The sequence below is a fragment of the Rhincodon typus genome, chromosome 18 (genome assembly GCF_021869965.1).
Source record: "Rhincodon typus isolate 14 chromosome 18, sRhiTyp1.1, whole genome shotgun sequence".
NCBI lineage: Eukaryota > Metazoa > Chordata > Chondrichthyes > Orectolobiformes > Rhincodontidae > Rhincodon > Rhincodon typus.
In genome coordinates, this window is record NC_063349.1 from 35585947 (window position 1) to 35592672 (window position 6726).

Sequence of the window (6726 nt, forward strand, 5' to 3'; positions counted from 1 at the left end):
TATACAAAAGCCTGGATAGACCTAGATCTAGGCAACCCCACCTTAGGAAGGATATACAATGTCGCTTTACAAGCATGATACTTGGACTTCAGGGGTTATATAATGAGATTAAACAAATTAGGTCTGTTTTCTCTAGGAAATCATAAAGATGTGATTGAAGTTTTCAAAATATTTTCAGGAAACTAAAAGATAGATGAAGATAAACTATTTCCACTGGTTGGGAATTCTGGAACTATCGGGCATAGGGTGAGAATTAAGGCCAGACATTCAGGAGAGATATAGGAAGCACTTCTACACAAAGTGTAGTAGATATTTGGAACTCTCCTCCACAAACAGCAGTGGACGCAGGATAAATTGTTACTTTTAAATCTGAGATAGATTAATTTTTGTTAAGCAATCTTTGTGGGCCAAAAGCAGGTATATAGAGTTAGGTCACAGATCACTGAATGGTGGGACAGGCTTGAGAGGCTAAATGGCCTACCCCTGTACCTATGTTCCCTCCAACTCAAGTTATTAAACTCAATAAAATGAAAAGCATTTGTGAAGGATAGTCTTGTCCCCAGTTGTATATTTCCTCCATTCGCTGGTTTAAATTTTAATTTTTCAACGTTATTATTTTGAGGGATACTTCTGGATATTTTTTGTGCTTGTTTCTCTCACATTTTTTTGTGTGTCTCACTTATGCTAGCTAGTATTATTTATTTACATTAAAATATATTTACTATCTTGAGAAAGACAGAATGGTAAATTGAACTTCTACTCTAACCTTATTTGCACTTTGCTTTATGTTTGTTTTGATGTGGTATTTTGTGAATGTGGTAGCTTTAAGATAACAGAAATAAAAACAGGAGAGATGCATTGACTTCAAAGTCGCTACAACTTGTTTTACACTACTGCACAAAGTTGCACAAAGCTGGGAATCCTACAGTCCAAAGCTTATACTCAATCCATAAGGCACAAGTTAGTGTGATCGTAAACTCCCCACTTTCCTGAGTGAGTACATCCAACAATACTCAAAAAGCTTGACACCAACCAAGATAAAGCAGCTGGCTTGATTGGCACATCCACAAACATCAATTCCTTCCACCACTGACACACAGTTGGCAGCACTGCACACTAAATATAAAGTGCATAGCAGAAATTCACCAAGGCTCCTGGGACACATTCTTCCAAACCCATGACCACTGCCATTGAGAAGGACAAGGCAGCAGATACACCACCACCTGTATATTGCCTCCAAGCCATTCGGATTTGGAATATATACACCTATAGTGTTGCTGGGTCAAGATTCCAGAAGCCCCCCCCCCTAATAGCATTGTGGGTATACCTAACCAAATGGACTGCAGTGGTTCAAGAAGTCAACTTCCCAAGTGCATCTAGGGATCAACAATAAATGCTGGCCTGGCCAGCAACACCCACGTCCAATGAATGAGTTTAAAAAAAGTCAAGATTTACAACACTATAACATTGCACTGTCACCCCCTCACATTCACCAGTGACATTCTGCTCCATGAGTCAGTGTGGAAACCCTCTCTTTATTCCTTCTCACTTAATTTGGCCTGACATTTGACCCATCATAGTGCCAACAGGCATTCTCTTCCCTGGTTGCCAAACTAGCAATTGTTCCTCTTTAACATTGTCATCTCTGGATTGCTTTCTCTTCTCCCTTCAATACTATAAATTGTTACATTCACCTTTGATAGCACTTATTAATCCCATCTCCTCTAACTTCTCCCCTCCTCCATCACTGTACATCCACATTTGTGATGGCTTCCTGCATCACGTAATATTCATATGTCACAAATCCAAAGATTCTGTTGATCTTAATGGCAGCATAAATGAACGAGAAATTCTTGTTGTCAAAATATGACGGGTTCACTGCTATGAGTACAGTTGAGGACAAAGGGCCATGGGCGGCCAAACAGTTGGAGTGGGAAGCTGGAAAAAGAAACTACAAAAAAAAGTGTCCAACCTATGTTGATTTTTGTCTGCATGTATTAGCCCACAAACTGGGCCTCTGAAGTGCAGCCTGACATTGTGAAATACTGACCGTTGGAATGCAGTTTATTTTCTTCAAACAAGAAAATAAATTGCAGATTTTTAAAATCAGTTGTCAGCTTCATTTTGCCTGAAATAAAGCTAAATTCACACAGGATCTAAAGGAGCATTGACATTCTGTATGGAGAATCCTAGTCGTTATCAGAAATAGGATAAACATCATGTTTCTGCATACTCAGATAAATACACTCTGATTTCCAAACATGGAGCTGATAACCTAGCGGAATGTTCTGATAATTTTTGTTTCAAAGTACAACTTTAATGAGCATCACAGCCCTGATGTGGATCAGATAGCAACACAAACTAGGAGTTGAATTTGGCTCATCCATGAATTCTGTTAGAACTACACAAAATATATGTATTCAAAATATTCAGTATTCAAAATATATGCAGTTTTCAGTTGCTGTAGGTGCATTGTAAGGGATAATACTGAAAATGAATTAGCAATAGTGACGTGCAAAAGGAATGACTAAGACAGAAATGGATTTTTCTTTTCAATATTCTTGTGTCTGGAATAACTCCACAGAGGCTGGTATCCCATCACCAAGACACCCTTTATTTACACATGCATAGTACTTGACACTGGCCCAGTTTCCTCAGAGTGAACAGAATCTCTGACAGTCCCGTTTATGCCTGTCAGCCAGGGCTCCCTGATTGGAGCAGATTAATAACCCCAATCAGGGAACTCATATTCTATGGGGTCCAACTGGCTGACCTCATTACAATCCCTACATCCCTCCCACTCTAAGTCAGGGACTTTGTCTTGTTCCTTATCACGTAGCCTCTCCAGGGGCGTATTTGCACTGGGTCCGATTCCTCCAACTCAGCCTCAGATACAGGCGACATCTACTGGACTGTAACCCACCTCTTGTGCCCAGAGCATCTGGGAAGAAATTCATCCTCTTCTTCAGGCGGTAAAGGCATCGAAGCTGTGACATCCACCGTGTCCATCTCAGGCTCTGAGGTTACTTCAATGCTACGCAGAAGGGGAGAACCCACAGGTTCTGACAGCCTTTCCAGCTATTCTGAGGGGCCGGGTGTGTTTTGCTTCTGCCCTGTTTGTGAGTTTGCAGTTTTCATGTGGGCCACATGTTTGTTCAGGACCAAACTTTGTACATCACGGGTCCTGACTTCGTGTTGACCATGCTTCTTACCCATGCAGGGCCAAACTTTATCCCCTGAAGTAAACTGCCTGCCTTGCTTGGAGGAGTCTTTATCCAGCATTGGCGTTCCTGATGCCTTTTCACCCTCCCTGTTAAGTCCAGCAAGATCAGATTTAACCTGGTGCTGAGTCTCCTCCCCACTAATAACTCTGCTGGAGCTGTCCCTGTAGTTGCATAAGGGGTGGTCCAATAATCAAATAGGAACTGGGACAGTTTGGTATTGAGTGAAGCTGTAGGCTGTTTCTTTAAGCCTGCCTACAAAGTTTGGACTGCTTTCTGCAGGACCATTGGACGATGGATGGTATAGAGCTGTCCTAACATGCTGAATGCCATTTAGCTTTAGGAAATAGTTGAATTCCCTGATGGTAAATGATGGCCTGTTATCTGTGACCAAAACTTATGGGAGTCCGCGTATTGCAAAAGATTCTTGCAGCTTTTGAATCGTCTCCATGTTTGACAAATGAACTCTATGCATGTCCAACTACTTTCAGCAGGTATCCACAATGACTAAGAATGTTGAGCCCATGAAAGAGCCAGCATAGTTGACATAAAACTGAGTTGAGGATTTGCCTGGCCATTCCCACAAATGTGGAGGCGTTGCTGGCGATAATTTTTGTTCTTGTTGGCACTCTGGGCACTGGCCTACCAACACGGCTATATCTGCATCCAGTCCTGGTCACTAGACATAACTTCTTGCCAACATCTTCATTTTGGACACCCTGGTGGAGTTCAGCCAGTATCTGGTGGTGACTCTTGCTCGGGACAATCACTCTTGGTCCCCATAATAAAATGCCGTCCTCTACTGTGATCTGATCTTGCCAGGTCCAGAAAGGTTTCAGTTCTGATTGTGAGGGTCTTTTTGTTTCCCCCATCACCACCAGCTCTTTTAGTTTTGCCAGGACCAGATCTTTTTGCCAGCGATTAAGGGAAGGGTGTCCAGAAAGTTTAAAACCAGATCGGATTTTTCCAGCAGCGACACCACTTGTGGTGTATCTGCCAGCAGGAGACATCTAAAGACATCCTCATTTGCTACTTGGTCTCCCAGACGGTGCTCCAACTTGCAGTTCTACACAGTTAGAGTGAGAGCTCATTACAGAATTCAACCTGAAGCTATGGGTGGCAGGGCCTTGTCCTCTTTGAGTAGCCCTAGCAAAGGTTTGTGATCTGTTACTATTTCAAATTTATGTCCGTAATGGTATTGGTGAACGTTCTCACACCAAAGGTGATTGCCAAACCTTTCTTCTCTATCTGAGTGTATTTGCGCTCTGCAGCAGCTAAACTCTGGGAAGCATAAGCAATTGGGTGTTCCTGTCCATGGGGCCATCTGTGAGCCAACACTACCCTGACACCATATAGAGAGGCATGTCAAGCTCTCTAGATCCCGTTTGGGATTGTAGTGAGCCGACACTGCTTCTTCACTTCCTTAAAGGCTCCACCTTGGCTGCATGACCATTTCCAAGGCTGACATTTTTCCAATAGCAGAGGTAAGGGTGCCAGAATGGAGGCAAGGTTATGTATAAACTTTCAGTAATAATTCATCAATCCAAAAAAAGACCTAAGCTCCAATACAGACGTGTGAGCCAAGGTACCTTTGATCTTTTTTTATTCAATTTTTTTATTCATTCACCGGATGAGGGCATCGCTGGCTAGGCAACATTTATTGCCTATCCCTAATTGCCCAGAGGGCAGTTAAGAGTCAACCACATTACTGTGGGTCTGGAGTCACATGTAGGCCAGACCAGGTAAGGATGGCAGTTTCCTTCCCTAAAGGACATTAGTGAACTAGAATGCCCTCACTTTCTCTTCCAATGGGTGTAACCCAATCTTGTTGACGCTGTAGTCCAAGTAAGTCACTTGGGATGCCTGGAACACACATTTTTCCCTCCTAAGGCATATGGCTGCCTTGGAGAAACATCTAAGGACTATATCCAAGTTCTCTAAGTGCTCCTTATTGGTCTTCCCTGTTATTAGCACTTCATGCAGATAAATGGCAAACTGGGGAAGACCTTGTAAAATACTCTCCATTGTCTGCTGAAAAATATACTGATGATGCCTCAGATGGCAGTCTCATATATTGATACAAACGCTTATGGGTATTAATTGTAGCAAACTTCTGGAAATCCTCATCTAACTGCATTTGCAGGCACCCACGGCTCATGTCCAGCTTTGTAAAGGACAGCAACCCCCACCCTGCCAACAGCTTTGCATATAGGTCCTCAATACAAGGGATTGGGTACCTATCCAGCTGTGAGAAGTGGATTACCATTTGTTTAAAATCCCTACAAAGGCAAACCAACCAATCAGGCTTCACAATCGGTTTGACCGGTGCAGCCCATTCTGCAAACTGTACTGGTTTGATGATTCCTTAGCTTTCTAGCCTCCTGATTTCTGCCTCTACTTTTGCATGTAAGGCAAAAGGCACTGAGTGAGCCTTACAATATCATGGAATTGCTTCCTGGTCAACATACAAGGTGGCCTTTACCCCTTTTATAGCCCATAGACCGTCCTGAAAAACTTCTGGGTATTTAAATCGAACTTCACTCAGGCATCCATTTTCTAATTGGAAAAGGTCCAGCCAATCAAGGTGAATTTGTCTCAACCAATTTCACCCCATCAAGCTTAGCCCAAGCCTTTTACGACAGTCAGGGTAACTGAACCAGCTGCTTCTCATACAAGACCAGAACTGAAATTGTACCCTGAATCTGTAAAAGTTCCCAGATATAGGTTCTAAGACTAATCGAGGTCTTACGCAAAATTAAGGGGTGGAGTTCAGAGCAAATTTTGTTAAAGTCTGGTTCTGTAATCTCTGATATAGCCATGCCAGTATCAACCTCCATTAGAAGCAGGTGACCATTTAAGCAGACATTTATTTTGATTGGTTCTGATTTGGATGTTGCTAAGCAATTTAACTATTCCAAGCCAAATGTGGGTAGGCTTTCCAGAGTGTGCAGTCTCCTGGATACGAGCCTATGACTTCTCTTACTCAATTCAGGTTTAGTGGGACTCTTGCTGTCTCGAGTCCATGTACCAGCAGCAACAACAATGGCTTATCAGCCTGGAGCCTGTAGAAAATGTTAACTGTTTGCCCGAAGCTTGGCTTTCTTTTGGGGTTTTGCTGTGGGCTGACCTAGAGCCCGTCTGTTCAGGACATGTCCTGAGTGAGGCTATTCAATTACTTTCACTCAACTGGTGTCCCCCAAACTCAGTCGGCTTGGCGAGGTTATCCACTTCCGTCAGCATACCCTGTAACTTGTATGCTTCGCTTGCCGCATTTTCTAATGACAAAGCCAGTTGTCGTACCTGTTTGAAGTCCAGTTGGGCTTCAGCTAGTGGGCGCTTTTGCACAGTTACATAATTAATCCCACATACCAAATGGTGTCTTAGCATCTCATTAAAGGTTAAACCAAAAACAAAGTTGCTGGAAAAGCTCAGCAGGTCTGGCAGCATCTGTGAAGGAGAAAACAGAGTTAACGTTTCGGGTCCAGTGACCCTTCCTCAGAACTGA